The 21,509-nt window shown below is 36.8% G+C and overlaps 1 long non-coding RNA gene across 2 annotated transcripts in view; it reads right to left on the reverse strand.

Annotated features, from left to right (window-relative positions):
* Positions 1-3,990: 3,990 nt before the first annotated feature.
* Positions 3,991-21,509, reverse strand: part of LOC307179612 — a 48,920-nt gene continuing 31,401 nt past the window's right edge. The window contains exons 4-5 of one of the 2 annotated variants that reach the window (XR_013825444.1): positions 9,606-9,697; positions 3,991-4,619 (exon numbers count right to left, since the gene is read on the reverse strand). This is a non-coding gene — a long non-coding RNA (uncharacterized lncRNA). Of the gene's footprint in view, positions 4,620-9,605; positions 9,698-16,708; positions 16,841-21,509 lie in introns of those variants that run through there. The other variant, XR_013825445.1, reaches the window with a different exon arrangement.

Raw genomic sequence — 21,509 nt, forward strand, 5'->3', positions numbered from 1 at the left:
CTCAAACTCTTCCAAAAAATTGCAGAGGAAGGAAAACTCCCAAACTCATTCTATGAGGTCACCATCACCCTGATAGCAAAAACAGACAAAGATACTACAAAAAAAGAAAATTATAGACCAATATCACTGATGAACATAGATGCAAAAATCCTCAACAAAATACTAGCAAACAGGATCCAACAACACGTTAAAAGGATCATACACCATGATCAAGTGGGATTTATTCCAGAGATGCAAGGATTCTTCAATATACACAAAACAATCAATGTCATACACCATATTAACAAATGGAAGAATAAAAACCATATGATCATCTCAGTAGATGCAGAAAACGCTTTTGACAAAATTCAACACCCATTAATGATAAAAACTCTCCAGAAAGTGGGCATAGAGGGAACCTACTTCAACATAATAAAGGCCATATACAACAAGCCCACAGCAAACATCATTCTCAATGGTGAAAAACTGAAAGCATTTCCTCTAAGATCAGTAACGAGACAAGGATGTCCACTCTCACCACTGATATTCAACACAGTTTTGGAATTCCTAGCCATGGCAATCAGAGAAGAAAAAGAAATAAAAGGAATACAAATTGCAAAAGAAGAAGTAAAACTGTCACTGTTTGTAGATGACATGATACTCTACATAGAGATCCTAAAGATGCCACCAGAAAACTACTAGAGCTACTCAATGAATTTGGTAAAGTTGCAGGATACAAAATTAATGCACAGAAATCTCTTGCATTCCTATACACTAATGATGAAAAATCTGAAAGAGAAATTAAGGAAAGACTTCCATTTACCATTGCAACAAAAATAATAAAATGCCCAGGAATAAACCTACTGAGGGAGACAAAAGACCTGTATGCAGAAAATTAGAAGACACTGATGAAGGTAATTAAAGCTGATACCAACAGATGGAGAGATATACCATGTTCTTGGATTGGAAGAATCAATACTGTGAAAATGACTCTACTACCCAAAGCAATCTACAGATTCAATGCAATCCCTATCAAATTACCAATGGCATTTTTTTTTACAGAACTAGAAAAAATAATCTTAAAATTTGTATGGAGACACAAAAGACCCCGAATAGCCAAAGCAGTCTTGAGGGAAAAACACGGAGCTGAAGGAATCAGACTCTCTGACTTCAGACTATACTACAAAGCTACAGTAATCAAGAGAATATGGTATTGGCACAAAAACAGAAATATAGATCAATGGAACAGGATAGAAAGCCCAGAGATAAACCCATGCACTTATGGCCATCTAATGTATGATAAAAGAGGTGGGGATATACAATGGAGAAAAGACAGTCTCTTCAATAAGTGGTGCTGGGAAAACCGGACAGCTAAATGTAAAAGAATGAAATTAGAACACTCCCTAACACCATATACAAAAAGAAACACAAAATTGATTAGAGACCTAAATGTAAGACCAGGCACTATAAAACTCTTAGAGGAAAACATAGGCAGAACACCCTATGACATAAATGACAGCAAGATAGTTTTTGATCCACCTCCTAGAGTAATGGAAATAAAAACAAAAATAAACAAATGGGACCTAATGAAACTTAAAAGCTTTTGCACAGCAAGGAAACCATAAAGAAGACGAAAAGACACCCTCAAAATGGGAGAAAATATTTGCAAATGAATCATCAGAGAAAGGATTAATCTCCAAAATATATAAACAGCTCATGCAGCTCAATATTAAAAAAACAAACAACCCAATCCAAAAATGGGCAGAAGACCTAAATAGACATTTCTCCAAAGAAGACATACAGATGGCCAGAAAAGCTGCTCAACATCACTAATTATTAGAGAAATGCAAATCAAAACTACAATGAGGTGTCACCTCACACCAGTTAGAATGGGCATCATCAGAAAATCTACAAACAACAAATGCTGGAGAAAGTGTGGAGAAAAGGGAATCCTCTTGCACTGTTGGTGGGAATGTAAATTGATCCAGCCACTATGGAGAACAGTATGGAGGTTCCTTAAAAAACCAAAAATAGAATTACCATATGACTCAGCAATCCCACTACTGGGCATATACCCAGAGAAAACCATAATTCAAAATGACACATGCACCCCAATATTCATTGCAGCACTATTTACAATAGCCAGGTCATGGAAGCAACCTAAATGCCCATCGACAGATGAATGGATAAAGAAGATGTGGTACATATTGTACAATGGAATATTACTCAACCATAAAAAGGAACGAAATTGGGTCATTTGTAGAGACGTGGATGGATCTAGAGTCTGTCATACAAAGTGAAGTAAGTCAGAAAGAGAAAAACTAATATCGTATATTAATGCATATATGTGGAATCTAGAAAAATGGTAGAGAAGAACTGGTTTGCAGCGCAGAAGTTGAGACACAGATGTAGAGAACAAACGTATGGTCACCAAGGGGGGAAAGCAGCGGGTGGTGGTGGTGGTGGTGTGATGAATTGGGCAATTGGGATCGACATGTATACACTGATGTGTATAAAACTGATGACTAATAAGAAAAATAAATAAATAAATAATAAACATTTAAAAAATTAAATAAAAATAAATAAATAAAATTGGTTCCTAAAAGAATCAACTAGGTAATAGTGTAATAAGAAATTACAAGGCTAAGATGTGGAATACACTGGATGTCAGTGAGAAGGGCCCAGCATTTGGGATCATTCTGCCCGGTATTAAAACAAGACCAACAGCTGAGGGAATGAGCAGGAAACCTTCATCCTCGTGGAACTAGCAGGACGGGAGCTGGAATACAGAGCATGCTAACTCTGCAGCACTGTAAACCACCTTTATTTAAATTTGAGGATTTAATGTGCTGTATCCTAAGGGTAAATAGAAATGGAAGCAAACAAGCCCTTACATACACTATAGCACTCCTGTGCGTTATATCAGTGATCAAAAAAAACCCCCTCATACCCTGATACTGGGCTGGGTTAATCAGGTATTTCTAATGTCCTCAGGTACCTGAAAGAGGTTAACAAATTCTCTCTGGAAGAATATGACCTCATCCAATACTCTGACAATTATTTTTAAAAAATAATATTTCAACTAAAATGTTTAGCACACAATCAATGATGTCTAGGGACATAAGAAAACATGCCATCTAAATGGAGACCAATACACACAAAATATTAAGCAAAAACTGGTTCTCAGTAACTCCTGATAGTATAATCAATAGATATAGTTTATAAATAACTATGCTTACTATGGAGATAAAAGGAAAGCATTAGCATTTCAGCAAAGACACTGCTAATATATAGGTCTTAGATCCCAAAGAAAACATGTTTCCACCAGGAATCACAACAATGGTCGCTCTGAATCACAAGTTGAGGCTGACACATTGTCACTTATGGCTCATCAATCAGCAACAAATGATCACAGTTAACTGATCCTGTTTTTCAAGGGAGAAATGGAATTGCTACTCTAAAATTGGCTCAAGAAAAATGTCTGGAATTCAGGTAGTTCTCTGGTAGTTCTGTTTAGTGATGTGCCTGGCCAGTACTACAAGTTAATGAAAGACCACAACACCACCAAATAAGTAAGATCACTAATGACTCAGAATTTTTCATAATGATTTGGTTCATTCTATGAAATTAAGAACCATGATTGGATAAGGCTCTAGCTGAGGGCAAAGAGAAGAAATTGGTATCAGAAAAAAGAAATTATAAATATCAACTACAGCCTTGTAACAATTAGCAGAAACTTTGGCAGAGTCTCATCCCCATATACTAATATTGTATATAAGATGAGTTGGTGATGGTGGTCATTAAGTTATATGATATCTAAAGGGGATGATGATTGGTCTAGCAGATGAAAATACATCACAGAAAAACACAGAGACTTTTAAGAAGGTTTGCTCTCTTATTGTAGGGTTCATAATGGATACAGCTTCCTAGCACCATTTTTGTTTGGCAAAATATGATGCTACCACCAATGAGTGCAGAAGTTTAAATAAGAGTAGAAGATGTACATAAAGAAGATGTACATAATTGTCCAAGGGGGTGGATGTACTAGATACAGTTTGTTGATTTTCAGAAATATTCTCACTCTTCTAAGTGCTCACTGAATTTCTTGGATTCTTTTCACAACAGGGTTCAGTTGTATTCTTCCACGGAGAGGCACTGTGTACGATTTGGAAGGCAGAACCAAAGAGAGGTCATCCTGATTTGGTGGTGACCACTGGGGACAAGCACGTGGGCACCAGCTTGGCAGATGTGTGGTTTTGCTCATGACTCGGGGTCTCACCTTTTGACAAGTACTAACCACAGCGCTACAGGCAAATCGGATCATTCATGACTGAGACCAGCAGCCACGGAGTCAGGAACACCTTCCTGAACCCACTTTAGAAGGTTAGGATCTTTGCGATCAAGTTTAGTTATTTGCTATCATGAGACTAGAATTTTCATATCCGTATCAAGTGTGGCTGACACTGGAAGTAGGAAATGACCTTTTAAAGGTATCAGAATTTAAATATCAAAAACAATTTACACATATATATGTGTGTGTGTGTACATTTTTTTCTCTTAGATCCTCCTTTCTGAACAATTGCAAATATGGATAGCAGCATGTAGATTAAAGGAAGAGCAGTGTGTAGCAGAGTTGTTACCTGTGGAAAAGAAGCAGAAACGGTAAGAAGGAAGGACACCAGAGGAGGAGTCTTCTACATGTTGATATGGGTCCACTCTGTCACTGCTTTAAAAGGACCTGAGGACAGTGGTAAAGACGAAATGACTCTACCACCTGGACTTCAGATGTACTCCTGGTCAGCTCTGTATGACAACAGGTCATTTCTAGTTAAGAATTTTACTTATGTGCTTTTCTGATCATTATGGGTTAAATTAGCAATGCAACATATGCAAGAATACTTAGGAACATGGAAAAACGATTTGCTGTTAAGTATAACAGGCAAGACACAAAATGTAATAATACCATTACAGTGTACGTTGTGTTTATGATTCTAATTTACATGTAAAAATACATACTTGATGGCTATTCATGATATGTTAACAATGGTTAATTCTGGTGCGGGAATCATGAAATCATGGTCGTTTTTCTCCCTGAAAAGTTTTCCAACATTTTCAATTAATATGTATTATCAAAAAATAATTACTTAAGGAAAGGAATTTTTATCTCAGTGCGGACTGTGCAGTTCTAGTTAGTGAATGCTGGTTTGAATAAGCTATTTTCTGTTTGTGCTACACATTATAATATGCCAAAATTAGTAATTTCAACAAATCACAAAATTCAGAGTTATACCTCAACAGTTTCAATTACACAGTACAACGCAGGATGAGAATTTGAACCATAGTAAATACTATAAATGCAGAGGGATACACAATTCACGCCTGACTTATACCAACATTTGCAGTGACATTATGAAGGGACAGTAAGGTGCAGGTTTGTGATCTGATCTTCAAATAATAGGAGAGTTCAGAGATCTCCTTATTTTAATTTTTTTTTTAATTTTTGTTTATTTATTTATTTTTGGCTGTGTTGGGTCTTTCTGTGCGTGGGCTTTCTCTAGTTGCGGTGAGTGGGGGCCACTCTTCATCGCGGTGCACGGGCCTCTCACTATCGCGGCCTCTCTTGTTGTGGAGCACAAGCTCCAGACGCGCAGGCTCAGTAGTTGTGGCTCACGGGCCTAGTTGCTCCGCGGCATGTGGGATCTTCCCAGACCAGGGCTCGAACCCATGTCCCCTGCATTGGCAGGCAGATTCTCAGCCGCTGCACCACCAGGGAAGCCCCTCTCCTTATTTTAAATGGTCCTCATTTTTAGGTTCACTCCAAGAAAGAAAGCAGTTTGGGAAACTGGATGTGACACAATGAACTCTCAAAACAAAGGGGATTTTTCACCTTACCATGTAAACCACACACAAAGGTGCATGAAGAATTAATCTAACAAGTGTAGGAGTTTAAAATAGGGGCAAAAACTCACTGAGTTTCAGGAGTGAATTCCACCAAACATTTAAAGAATTAATGCCAATCCTTCCTAATTTCCAAAAAACCGAAGAGGAGAGAGCATTCCTACATTTATTTTACGAGGCCACCATAACCCTGATACCAAAGCTAGGTGAGGACACTAAAGAATAGAAAACTAAAGGTCAATATCCCTGATAACACAGATGCAAGAATTCTCAACAAAATACTAACAAACGGAATTCAACAGAACAATAAAAGAATCATACACCATAATCAAGTGGAATTTGTACATGAGATAATGTACTATATTATCACTATATAAGATAATATATTTACTCACTATAAGATAATATATTTACTAGCAGGGAACCAAGAGTGAAAAACAAAATACTGAAAACATTTAACATAAAAATCTGTGCTAGACCTAAGTACAGAATTAGAGTTGAGAAGGGAATGTTTAAAAAAAGTGTCAATCCCAAACTGGACACTTCTAAGAGTTTATGGGAGTTCAAAAACTAATTAACTCTATTCTATATACTTTTATGAAATATTTATTGAACAGAATGTTGGGTTTATTATGCTATTTATTTTAAAAATATTTATATTCAAAATATCACTGAAAATAAATTCCTCCTATAAATTGACATCTATCTACATTTATTAAACTGAAATTGCATGAACATTTTATTGATTATATGAGCTTTAAAAACAGCATACATAAAATTATTATTCTGTATTATATTTCTATATTTTAAAATTTATATTATCTGATCTAATATTCAATATTCTGTAACTAGCATTTTCTGAAAAGTTTGTTTCTAAATCGTCTTATTATTCTTTTCTTATAAAGTTGCCAACAATAGTCTTCAAAGTTGCATTTTATGATTAACAAATTTTAAATATCTTACGCCTTTGTTTATTCTTTGTTGTAGACCATAATTTTTTAAATTTAGGAAACACTTTCTCTACAGCTTACCTGGTAAATTCAGAGGGAATTTTTAATTATATGTATTTGGTTTTGAAATGTGTACATATTATCCTAAATATTTTCATAAGTATAATCTGTTTTGCCTTCATTAGATTACATTTTTTTACAAATAGTATTTAAATGAAAGAAACTTGCTAAATTGGATAACTCTTTATATGCTTTGTCAAATTTAGATGCTACAAAATGTTTAGGACTCAATGTAATTCCTTTATGCTATGAAATATAATTTTATTCAGTTACAAGTAGGAGCTCCTTTGAAAAAAAATATCCCCAATTATAACATTTAAAAATTGATTCTGGTACACAATTTAAAACCCACCATTTAATATTTTTACTTGTGTCCTTGACAGTAAAGTGATACATTTTAATGTTTTTTTCTATTCCAAATCTTTTTTTTCAATAATTGTATTTCAATGCAATCTTAAAAACTGAAAAATTTTGGAGGTATCATTATTAACTAATTAATTTAAAGCGCTTACAAAAGTTATAAGCAAAAAAGACAAAATCAGAGAAGTCATTAAAATAAAAATCAAAACACTTGTAAGACACTTAGATGGATTTATAAATTCTTATGTTTTAAAATTCCAACTGATAATAGGCAGGACAGAATAAAATATATGCTGAAGTATCTTTTTGTCTTCAGTAGCATCTTCCTTACTAAAATTAGTTACAGTAAACTATATAGAGAATATATTTATACATTTTGAAAACTGGCTGCTGATTCAATGACTAAACAGTATAGTTTATTTGGAAGTATTTGAGAATTATGTCTGCAACAGAATCAATTCCAAGTACATTTCATTTATAGGTTTTTTTCCTGTGCACCTTTGCAGAAAATCAATTAACCGTGTATATGTGAGTATCCTTGTACTTTGCAGCAGAGAGCTCTTGCATGTATTTTGTAGGATTTCCACCTATGTATTTAATTTTTGTGGTGTAGTTGTGAATGGTACTATTAAAATTCAACTTTCAAGTTTTCATTTCTAAAATATAGAAATAGTATTGCTTTTTGTATATTTAACTTGTGTTCTGGAGACCTTGTTAAACTCATTTATTTGTTGAGGTAGCTTCTTAACAGATTGTGTGCAGTTCTATATGTTGATAATTATGTCTGAGAACAGGGTTTTTAAATCTCTTCTTTTCCAGTCTTTTAATTTGACTTGTTTGCTTAACGAAGGTTTTTAATAATAAGATTTTAATAATTAAGTGAGAATCCTTTTTGCTATAATGCTATATGTATCATAGAAAATTGTCTTTGTGTTATCACCTCAAAATAAACAGTTTTATCATCATTATTTAACTTTTAACTGAACTTAAGTAGCATTCATAAAGTACCAGATCTTCCACCTTTAATTTCAGCCTGTAAATTAGCTGTTCCTCCCAACCCCATCCCCATTCTGAGCTTCCTCTGGTCATGCCCCTCCCCACGGGACAAGGTGTCTACAGGGACAATTGGAAATAACCACACCAAATACCACTCCTCAGATACCGGAGGAGTATACACACAGAATCTTTACAGAATATATACAGAATCTTTTAAAGCTGTTCTTGTGATTACGTTGCATAGTTAGTGAAAAGTAATGAGAACATAATCACAAAACCAATTTCAAGAGATTCACATTATTGTTATTATATTTCTCTCAAGAAAGTTTATCATATTCAGTGTTTATAGTATTTTTTCTTTTGATGTATGTATATGTCTATCTTTTCTCAGTGGTTGACTGCAAACTCGTTGAGAGGAGAATTGTGAATCACTCATCTAGGTATCATCTAAACCATACTGCAGGTTAAATGTTTATTGAATATATGTTTTTCCCATAAAAGCTAGGAAATGTGAAATTGAGATTTTTCAAAAGCCAAAGAGCTACAATATATGTTATATGAAGTTGAGAGTTTCCTTTCATTTATCTTAAGACATATTCTTTAGTGATGCCAGATACTGGAAAGGCAAGCTACAGCCTCTCCACACCTGATTGTAGTTTTATTCATAACCAATATGAATTTAATAAGCATTCAGTAATTCCTTGTTTTAGAAATCCAGAACTTGTTAGCATGTTTTCTTGTGGTGAACTATTTCGTATTCTTTAAGCCTCCAAATTAAGTGCATTTTAAGATGTAGACAGTGACACGGAAATACACCGAAGACTATAATTGGTAGTAAAATAACACAGTTGTATCTGTTTGCATGTAAATTACTGCTATTATGAGTTACGGTGCTTCCTGAAATTGTAAAATAATAGTTGGGTTATAATTTTAGTAGACAGTAACTATTGCTGCCCCTGAGTATTCATTACAGATACCAACTATTTATTCGAAGGGTATGGCTTCTTACTTAAAAGTGTGCCAACCTGACAAGCACATCCGACAGCATGTAAGTATTTATTAGAAAACTAGGCACCAGATCTATATGCTTCACTCTGTTAGGACAAATCTATAGCATTTCAGTTTGTTTAAAATTCATTTTAAAAGTGGCACAGACATTAAAAGTGTCTTTGGATCACCATACATAGCATAATGAGAATTATTAAATCAACCATCCCTGACCTTCTCCCTGAAAATAATATTGTATTTTTTGTATACCAATATTTTGAAAATGGTGAATTTTGTTTTATAGCAGTATCAATAGTACATCTTGGTTCCAAATATAATTAGGGTTATAAAAAGTGCTAATTGGCATATACTCACGCCAAGAAATCATCATTTGGGCTTGGTTATATTTGTTTTGAAGTTCTCATGCCTTGATGACCTCCAGGGCATTAAAACATCATTTCTGGTGCCTATTTAAAGAAATAATGATTTCAGTAATTTTTGTCATATTAATATGCAAATTAATTAATCAAAAACATTGTAACGAAATCACTTAAGGTACTGTTAGTTTATTATTTCTTTGTGGAATTTCCATTTACATTTTGCCTTAAACTATAGAAAAATTATTATGACAAATAATGGTTTTAAATTTTATATCTTATTTGGTTTATATATAATATGCAGTGGAAGTACAGACTCTGTAATGGTCTTGCTTTCAGAAATGGATAAAGTTAACTATTTTAAGATTAAAGGATGGATAATTTAGAAGAGAAAAATAAGTGGTATAAAAAAACAGATTTGCTAAAAACTCTCCAGAAAAAGAATATTCTTCAAAAGTATGATTTTATTAAGGCTATCCTTCTAATCAAATAAGATGGAGACACATACTACGCCAAATAATGAAGCTGCTTAAGATTAAGTAGAAAGTTGCTCAGAAAAATCTCAAGGTGACACTCAGCTCTTATTTCTTTTCCAAGGACTGCCTGAGCAGGACCTGCAGCCCGTGCTGACTGCAATACAGGCCTCATGACCATGATTGATTGAAGGAGGAGGGTGCTCTTTATCCAAATGGGGCCAGTGGATGACTTTTTCAATGGAATTTTTAAATGGGGTCAGTTTATGACAAATATTAGATTATGGGGTGTTGACTTGAGGCAATGGGAGTCCTGTAGGAGCAGCTGTGATTATTCATGAATAACCAAAGCAGAGGAACTGCAGAGAAAGAGGGGAAGACTCCTGAAGATTCCTGAAATAAGAGGGTTGAGGTCCCAGATTGTGATAGTCCCAGGTGTGGTTCATTTAGACTTAAATTTTATGATACCTTTAAATATTCCTAAGAAGTATACTTTTTTTTTCCCCCAGTTTAAACTTGTTCAAGTGGCTTCTTTTCCTTGAAACTAAGGATTATTGATTAAGACTTTTCTTCACTCAGTTTAATCATCCTCCTACCATAGATTCAGCAAATATTTCATTTTGGCATATATCTTACAAATGCATTGTAATTGAGATAGTGTTGTAGTTGATAAGAAAATTAATACGTTACATAATATTAGAAACGCATCTATTCTAGGGCTTCCCTGGTGGCGCAGTGGTTGAGAGTCCGCCTGCCGATGTAGGGGACACGGGTTCGTGCCCCGGTCCGGGAAGATCCCACATGCCGCGGAGCGCCTGGGCCCGTGAGCCATGGCCGCTGAGCCTGCGCGTCCGGAGCCTGTGCTCCGCAACGGGAGAGGCCACAACAGTGAGAGGCCCGCGTACCGCAAAAAAAAAGAAAAAAGAAATGCATCTATTCTAGTAACTTAATTTTACAGATGAATATAAAAACAAAAAACTGTTTAAAACATTGTACCAAATCATACAGATGGGTGGCAAAAATAACTGGAATTAAACATGAAATGGTAGTGAGTATCAGGAAATCTGGGCTTAACTCCAAGCTTTACAGAAAGTTATTTAGAAAAATTTATTAACAGAATACTGATTTAGAAAATATAAACCCTTGTGAATATTCTTCAATTGTATTATTCTATGACTTAACGGGCAAGTGCTCTCAATCATGTAATTTTTTTTCGGTTGATACCTATGTAGTCTTATTGGTGGTGAACCAGTAAACGTACAAGAACTGGTTCTCTCTAAAAAAATGTGTGCATATACAAACATATTTTTAGTGTAAATTGTATTAATATAAAGCTTTTTAATACATGATTCAAATAATATAATATGCAGTATTCTTTACTGCCGTTTTCGTATAGCCAGCTGATGCTCACAGAATGCTCTTATTGATTTTGCTGAATTTTTGCATCACCAGCCCACCACCTATAGTTGCAATTGATGAAAAACTGTCATTCCAAAATGAAAGTTATTTGATACTCTCATTTAAATTAATGAGTGAGAAAAAAGAAACGACGAAGACGTTGAAAATACGAACTCAACAATGAAATGAATAGCTTCTTTTCTGATTTGGAAAACAAGTTTTCAGAAAATGAAGGAATATTTCCTCAAATTTTTAAACTGTTCTCCATGCAATGGCTACAGACGCAATACACTTTTACACCTAAATTGCCTTATTAATATTTTCTACATCACTTTCTGAAGTTTAGACAATTGCTGTTTTGTTTGGTTGAAACAATAACTCAAGGCCTGATCTGTAAAGCCTTCTGACTGCTGTGATATAAATATTTCCATTATCTGATTTCAAGCTGTGCAGCGTTACTGAAGGCAACGTTTAGAAGAGAAGCACGGTAGCATATGACACAGTATTCCCACACTAGACATAAATAACCTCATAACGTATACTAGCAAACTGATTATGAAATAGTGAGTTTTGAGTATTTATTACTTCTATTTTTAAGATAATAATTTTATATAATTTAACTTTCAAGTAATGTCAGTATTTAACAACTTTTTCACACAAATTCCTGAAGATTTAACAATGGGCTCCCATGAGCCATTAGGAACTCGCTCCAACACACCTCCAGGACTCATGTATGATAAATAATAACTGTAAGGTCAGACACAGATGTTCTAAGAAAGTTACATCTAATTTGATACGGATAGGATTGCCTATCAGAATATTTAACTGGTGTGTGTTTGGTACCAGCCTACATTCATGTAACAGCCCTGCTGTATAACCAGCCAGCTACCAGCTCTGGATAAGACTGTTCAAAGGAGGAGGAGATTATGCTGTATAATGAAGAGGACCTACAGCTTAGGAGCAACTTGAACATAAGTAAAAACTCAGAGGCAGGAATAAGAAGGTATCTTGAGCTGATATGAGTGGGAAGTATGCACTGGGGACTATGCCACAGAGGTCTGAGAACGTGGGTTCAGGCACTGCTTGGAAGGCAGTGCAGTCAGTGAAGATTTTAATCAGCTCATTTGAAGTACTCAGAGCTGAAGAAGCAAATGGGAATCAACAGTTCCTATGTCCTCAAAGAACTCAGAGCTTCAGTGAGCCAGGGGAACTCTCTGCCGCAGATCAAATCCAACACATCCTGGCTGAGGGCAGAAATGTCCATGAACGATGTACTATGGGAGGACGGGATGTCAGGTAATTAAATTTTCAGGGGGATTATGGAAGATATTGCCTGATGAACAGCTATCTAAATTGGGTGACAGATAAGTTTGATAAAAGAAGAGGGTTCAGTGTCATTAAAAGCAAAGTGCAAAAGAAGAAAATGTGTGAAGGGAGAGAGTTTCAAAGCAATTCAATGGGGCAGAAACGGAGAAGGGTTACAAGGTTAGTGGCTGGATATTTAGGTGGAAATGGGAGTCAAACTGTGAAAGGCTGAGGAGTTTGGATTTTATCCTGTGGGAAAGAGGATTTGAGCTTTTAAAAACTGAAACAGTTTCGCTTCTTAAAATAGTAAATTTGATGGCTAGGTGTGGGAAGATCCTAATGTCGACGAGGCTATTGTAATAATGTAAATGAGATGCCGAGGTGCAGGACGCAGGCAGTAACAGGTGAGGAGACGCCACTGGGGAGAGATGCTCTCAGGAACTGAACCTGAACTGATGGCTAACTTTTGCAGGGAATGAGAAAGAGTGACACTGAGCCTAGAATGGCTAGTTTTAAAGAGTAGGTAGATGGTCATGCCATTTAGAAAATACAGGAGGGCAGAGGGGGTTTGTGAGAGAGCAGTAATATTTTGTGCTTTCATTGGTGGAGCTCTAGGTGCTGGCTGGACAGAAGATGGACCTGTTCAGAGAGGTGCAGATCGGGTCCAGATGTGTGTAAATAGCTGAGGTGCTGGCACAGATGCGAGGGCCATTTCAGTTAAAGCCAAGAAGAAGATGTCGGATACAATGAACTGTGCCTTTCAACTTATCAACCAGATCCTAGATGACCACTGATGAGAGTCCCAAGAGCAGAGTGTGAAACTGGGGATTAATAATTTAAAATATGAGTGGGAGCTGAGGAAGTGGAAACACAGCCTCTTTCAAGCAGCTTGGTGGGGAAATAATGGAAGAAGACAGAGACAGCTTGAGGAAAAGAGCGCTGCGTGGCTGGGTGAGGCCAATGTTTCTATGTCTTCGGGACTTGGTGGATCCACCTGTGACAATATTTTTGTACAGGAACTGTCACCTCAAGTTGTGCTTTATGTGACAATTATGACAGCCCTTTGTAAGATGAACATGACAACTGTACATTAAAACAAATATATTCAGAGATGATAAAATGTTAACCTATGATTTCTTTTTAGCACCTTACTTCACTGATGGTGAAGTGTGGAGTGTTATTCTTTTCATTACGTAAGTCTATGCCAGTCCTGTAGGAGAGATCTATCAGTTACGTGGGGGCAACTAAGAAGGACTCCTCTGTAAGAAATCCCAGGTGAGGGAGAGAAAAGACATGAACTACTAACACCAAGGTTAAATGGTTCTAATCTAAACAATGACCCTTTCATCTGTGCAGCAGCATGGAAATCACAGAAAAACAAAGAGACACGGCTTCATCACCAAACCTCTCAGACTTAGCAGTTTGAGAAAAAGGCAGGCTCAGGATCCACCAGAACACATAAAATACATGTTGGAGGAACTAAAAATTTGCTAAATGATAGATTATAGTTTTAACTTTCTCTCTCTATATACACAGACATATATGTGTGTATATGTGTATATATGTGTATATATATATGTCTCTGTGTGTGTATATACACATACAAACACAATTTGAATGTTGGAAACATAACAAGAGTAAAGCATTCAGGCCAAATCCTTTGCATTTTTGACTATTACAAGAATGTATATTTGGCTTTAAGACTTCTGGTAGAGAACTAAACATACATAAACCTCCTGAATAATGCCATGCAAATTGCCTCACAGCTACCTTTAGAGACTTTTTTATTGCCGTTGTGTGTTCCTTTGTTGACCAGAGTCTTTTAAACTTCTAGTACTGTGGTGAGAACTGATTCAATTAACATTCAAAAGACGCTAAGGTTTTGTGAGGAAAGTACACTTCAAATATTTGCAGTTCTCCAAATTTTAAGTGTGGAAATAGTTATTTTATTTTACTTATTTTATTTCTAAATAATACCTCTATTGAGATCCATGTGTTTCCTCTGTACATCTTTATACAAAACCATGTCGGGGAATTCCCAGGTGGTCCAGTGGTTAGAACTCTGTGCTCTCACTGCTTCCTGAGGGCCCAGGTTTGATCCCTGGTCGGGAACTAAAATCCCACAAGCCAGGCAGTACGGCCAAAAGAAAAAAAAAAAGACAAAAAAAACCCCCGTGTCTCTTTGATGTCCATGTTTACCTGAAAATTAAATTTTCAACCAATTCATAAGAAGTATTTATGGTGACTAGAGAGCCCTGGAGGTTTGATAATATGATTTTCGCATGCCTATGAAAACAGTGTGATCATATGGATATATAAGTAAGCAATTCTGGCCTTTAGTTTGGCCTATGATTTTTAAGATGCCAAATCATCAATTACATAATATCAAGAATGGTTATTACACTCTCACCAGCTCTATAACTTACAAACATACAATTTGTGCTTTGACAAAATTATAGCTTGTTAGTTGTCAAATAATTATTGAAACCACTTGGACAGGGGTGGGTGCTTCCCTGGTGGCGCAGTGGTTAAGAATCCGCCTGCCAGTGCAGGGGACACGGGTTCGAGCCCTGGTCCGGGAAGATCCCACATGCCGCGGAGCAACTAAGCCCGTGCACCACAACTACTGAGCCTGCGCTCTAGAGCCCGCGAACCACAACTACTGAGCCCGCGAGCCACAACTACTGAAGCCTGAGTGCCTAGAGCCCGTGCTCCGCAACAAGAGAAGCCACTGTAATGAGAAGCCCGTGCACTACAATGAAGACCCAACGCAGCCAAAATAAATAGATAAATTAATTAATTTAGAAAAAAGAACAAACACTAGGGCTCTAATTGACACCCACAATTTTGTATTTCATCCACTATGGGGTCCCCTTATGAATTTTTCAGAACTGTGATCAGCTAACATTAGTTCTTTAAAATGATGGTAGTAAAAGGAAAACAAACTGTTTCGATCATGTAGATAGCTATTTTTTTGTAGTCATTTATTGAAAACTAAATATTTTATCAAGTATTCCACCAACAGTAGGTTGTCAGACTCAAATCAAATACATGCACGTTTTATGCCAAAGTTTAAAACCTATGTAGCTTTGGCTGAAGCAAATGCTAAATGAGATAACAGGAAGATCAGAGTAAAGGGGGAATATGCTGTTCTAAAGTGAAGCTTGCCTTTATTGGGCTGATCATAGTTTAAGTTGCAATGTTCGACTGGAATAGAAAACCTAGTCTTACTTTAGTCTCTGTTCTCTAAAATATTCAGATGAAGATAAGCTGGAGGGGTCTCAGGAAAGGACTTTACAGAGATCTCAGTATATATTTGTGTAGTGTTGATGCCGGAAACTAAGACACCCACAAGGGAAAAGAATAGGACCAACCCTCCAGGGAGAGGGACGGCAATTGCCAGACAGGAAATCAGAACCTTAGCTAAACCTCCTGGATTTCAAGAGCAGGTTTCATTTTCACCAGAAGGACTGCAACTCACTTATACTATATATATGAGACTTAGGGCAGAGAGCCAATTTCAGATGAAATTTACTTTTGTAAATTTGGTTCCTGGTGTGTTGCCAGGCTAAACTAATTAGGCGAAGCTGAGCCCATAGAAAGCTGGAAGGACATACAATTGGGAGGAGGTGAAGAAGTCAAGGACAAACACAAAGCTAACTACCTAAACTGTGTGATAGAGTTTGGGCGCAGAAAACTGTAAGAAATTAATGAGCTTTTTACAGAGAGCGTTGAGGGATAAACAGGTATCAGACCATTTGTGACATCATGATTATAATTATTCTCAATTATTTACTACCTCGTTCCCTGAAGAGGATTATTTATCAATTGCGTGGCCTGGATCAGCAGTGCCTTCCAGCAGGGGGTGGGAAGAATGCATTTACTTAAGCACGGACCTGGCCATGTGCTTTCTCTTGGTGAGTGATGTGACAGGATGTCAATTCCAAACAAAAGCATTGAGAGCCACTGTAGGTTTTATCCAACTCTGTTGTTTTGTTTTTTGCTTTTAATCTGCCACAAGGCAGCATGTCACAATATGGAGTAATTCCTTTTCATCCTGAAATGAAGAAAAAAGTGGAGTATAAGCAGATCTGTCAACTTCAGCCAACGTTAGAGGAATAAATATGTGCTGGTGTCAGTCACTGATACTTTGGGGTGGTTTATTAACACAGCAAGGCTGAGTAGTTCAGAAATTGTCCAAGAAGTGAAGCACTGCTACGTAGAAAAAACAACGTATGTGCTATTGGCTCTGGGGCTGTGCTATGGGCATGAAGTAAACTATAATTGAAGGATGGAAAATGGCAACTCATTTTGTGTATTGATGAAATTTTATGTATTAATGAAATTGGTAACAGTGTTTTCTACAATAACATTTAAGCCATTTAAGGTACGTAATTAACTTGTGACTCTTGGCAAAAGGGATAAGACACAGAACTTTATGAAGCGTTCTTTTGTTGTTGGCTGGATTTAAGAAAACAAAGATGAAAACAGAAGAGAACTCACTAGTTAGCAAGGAGTAAAAGAGGAATAAGACAATGTAGACAACTAAGGACTTGCAGGGTTGAAAATCTCAACTGTTTCTAATAGGCTACCAATAAGTGATAAAACTTGGAAGTACTCTAACCAGTTAAGACTAATTAACCCAGAGCAAAGACCAAATTAAGACACAGATTCACCTTCCCATGGGAAAGTAGAGAGTTCCTATGAAAATTTTCATAAGCCAAAATAGTATAAAGCGAAGAAGCAATTACGTTAGAACACATGTTTGCTAATGGATGCACAGAATAAACTATGACAAAGCACAGATGCTCATGGACAGTTCAAGGCTCTGGCAGCTTGATGCTGAGATGCTAAGTGTGGTTCCCTGGGAAGAAGCGCGCCGGGCCGTGCTGGCTGCTCTGGGTGTGCACTGTCTCTGGAACAGCTCACTGCAAAACACAGATGAAAAGCTATCTTCCCTTTTCCCCTTTTTTTGTAAAAGCTAAAATCCTCTTCAGATTTTTCTGTTAGTGAAAACAGGTACCAATATAAAAAAACAAGTCTTTCGTAAAAGCAAAGTGGCCTACGGCAAACTTTCCAGAAGCAGGGGATACCTATAATTGTCATCTTGCTCTCGTTTAAAAAGTCTGAATAGATTATGGTAGCTACAGATAAATCATTTCAGTTGAACAAAATATGTCTCAGAAAACATACCAAGGGTGGCTTCAGAGTGAAGTCTGATAAACTCAACGTGACTTTAAATAAAGACAAGGCAGAAGAAGAGCGTCAGGGGCTGCCTCAGAAAACACCGTGAACCTACACAGGAAAATGATTGGAAAAAGAATGGATATTTGTATACGTATAACTGAATCACTTTGCTCAATACCCGAAACTAACACAATATTGTAAATCAACGATACTCCAATATAAAATAAAAATTAAATTAAAAAAAGGCACTGTGAGTATGCCGGTTTGCACATGGAAATGACTGGAATCAAACAGATGAAAAGTAAAGTTATAAAGAGGGATGCACTGTCAAAAGAACCGCCAACGTGAATTAAACGAGACTGTGACCATTTGAGGTGTGTAACAGCTTTGTAGAGATGTGTAGCTTCCGAAAGTGGTAAGCGAGCTGTTCAAGCACAGACGAAGGTGTGCTCTTCAATGCCCTCTTCAGAGATAACCAAGTTTAATTGTATAATAAGGAAAAATTGTCCAGGAAGTAGAGCTGAGAGCCACTGAGAAGAACAGATTGGAGAGCTTCCAGGAAGCAAGATTAGGTCATAATCAAGAAATATTTTATGTTCCTTGAAAAACCTGGCCAACAGAATTCCAGAATTACTATGGGCCACTGATCACCATATGCCACTCATTTGTCCCATTTCTGAGTAACACTGTTAATTGTGGGTATCTGACCCTTATTCCTCTATTATCATTGAGTAGATAGAAATCAGAATGCAGAGCGAGTGTGTGTGTGTGTGTGTGTGTGTGTGTGTGTGTGCGTGTGCGCGTGTGCGTGTGCATGCGTGTGTTCACGTACCACCCAAATTTAACAAGCCAGGTTTGGACCTGCAATAGTGATTATCAACACGTTTTGAAATTTGAATCTGATTGTCATGACTGCATTGGATTTTGTCATATCTTCCTTGGGGAGGGGTTGGCAATATTTAGCACCTGGAAAAAAGAGACGCGAATGTTTGTGACTAAGACGATAGACACTGATCTTTGCACTATTGTTTTCTTTGTTTTCCTCTTCCTTTTAAGTGGATAATGCATCACTGTGTTGTTCTACAACCACCATGCCTTCTGGGGGAAGGAATATACTTCTCTACCCGTGAACATGAACTTGGCCACTTGGCTTACTTGGCTCATAAATGTGTGAGCAGAACGACCAATAGACCAGTTCTTCAAGGAGCTTTAGCTTTAAGAGTCATGGTGTACTGGCTTCAGGATCTCTTGCTTTTTTTTTCCTCTTCCAGCAGAAGACCATACCCCATATGGGGGGCAGCTTCTCCAGTCTAGATCATGAAATGAAAGAGAAATGTGGAACTACCACTGACTCTCAAAACTCGTATGGAATGACAGCAAGAAATAAACCTTTGGAGATATTCTGGTCATTTGTTACTGCAGCAAAAATGACAAATAAGACAGTATAATAAGATACATTGTTAGCTTTTGAGAACACTGTTGATTAAATGAGGTATAAAAGAATTTTCCAGGGGCTTCCCTGGTGGCACAGTGGTTGAGAGTCTGCCTGCCGATGCAGGGGACATGAGTTTGTGCCCCGGTCCGGGAGGATCCCACATGCCGCGGAGCGGCTGGGCCCGTGAGCCATGGCCGCTGAGCCTGCGCGTCCGGAGCCTGTGCTCCGCAACGGGAGAGGCCACAACAGTGAGAGACCCGTGTACCGCTAAAAAAAAAAAAAAAAAAGAATTTTCCTTGAAGTACTAAGGGAATTCACACATTAGTTTTTTATTTTGAATTTATAGGCTTCCAGATAGCCCCAGAAATTAAAAAAAAGAAAGTATTAGAGATGGTGAGTTTGAACGAATAGAATATTCCACACAAATAAAGCCTCAAGTTACCCTAGATTTGTGATACAAAAACTGCACATGAAAAATAAGCCTGCTAATGCTCTATAGGTAAAACTACTGGCCAAGGCTTTCATCTTATAATTAATGAATGCATTTTTGAAATAATTGTTTGGAAGCCCAGATAATAAACTAACAATGCTGAATAGAGAAGAAATGGAGGGATATGGTAGGTATAAGCAAAAGCAGCTAGGTACTAAAGCACTCTTCCTGGAAAATGTTCTGTAATTGCCCAAAGTACTTGCTTAAGAACACAAAAAAAGCATATTTAATTACAGAATACTTACGACTTCCATTTAAGACTACTTTTAATTAGAAAATCACTCGTTCTTTAAAAATTTTACAGATATGCTATGTATAAGTTAACTTTTTATATTTATCTAGTCATTTAAAAATCTTTGATATGTTTTGAAATAATAAGACCCTGTAGTTGTTCTGTACTTTATAATTATGAAGCACATAGACAAATATCACTAAATGTGACACCTGTTGCACCCTGGAGTAGAAGGATGAATGTACGTTGTTATTTCAGCTTTCCAGAATGAGAAACGAAGGCTCATTAAGATGACAGTACTTGCCTAAGCTCCCATGACGAACAAGAGTTGGAAATGAAGACACTTACCCATATCCAGACTTTAAGACCAGCGTTTTTTCCTTAATATTAGTATTCTTTTCTCATACTAAAGTTAAGTTTCTTCTTGGAAGAAAGTTGTTTTTTTTCCCTTACTATACGTCATTATTTTCATTACTTCCTTCCTACCTCTCCCTCTTTCTTTTCCTCCCTCCTTTCATCAAGGGATTAGCTTCCACCATGGCCTAGGCACCAGGATGGTTGCTAAAGAAACATAGATGGATAAAAGCTTTCTTTGTCTTCAGGAATCATAAAGTCATAAGGATGGACTTAAAGTAACTACTGGAGTGTCAGACTCTATGCAACAAGCATGCATACGTAACTATGGCCGCGCACAAAACGCATAACCCAGTTACAGTTGGTATTTGAGGAAGGCTTTCAGAAGGCAATGTCAGCTAAACCATAATTTAATAGGATCATAAAAGAAATGGGGCAAGAGTAAATGCAGTGCAAGTCAAAAGGGCAGCAGGTGAAAAGACAAGAAATCCAAAAGATGTGCACGTACTGTGTTTTGCAAGCAGGTGTATGACCTAAATTACATTGGGAAAATAGGCATGGTGAGAGGTTAGAATGTAAATGGAGATGGGATCAGATTATGACATTTAGATTTTGTTTTGACGGCAATGGGGCACATTTACATGATTACATGACTGAAAGATTAATGACATGTGCCGTTTTTGGAAGGAGTGTAACTCTTATATAGTTTCTATCTCAGAAATATAGCCTCCTTAACCTGCAGTGACCCCCTGTCTTCCAACACAACTAGTTCATAACCCAGTTGTGTGTGGGTGTGTATCCTCAATACAAGATTTTGTTAATTCATAATAGACATATTTCACACTACAGATTGTTCACCAGTAGGAAGTTAAAAATATCTAAAGTAAATGCCGAGTCAATCTTAAGATACTTTTAATGACTTCCATTATCCTTCCATAATGAGGCTGAATGTCATCATTCCATCTTATATTTTATCCATAGTTTATGCTCCTATTTTCCTAGTTGTTTTTCTACCCATCATCATTTTT

The sequence above is a fragment of the Stenella coeruleoalba genome (genome assembly GCF_951394435.1).
Source record: "Stenella coeruleoalba genome assembly, chromosome: 21".
Lineage (NCBI taxonomy): Eukaryota > Metazoa > Chordata > Mammalia > Artiodactyla > Delphinidae > Stenella > Stenella coeruleoalba.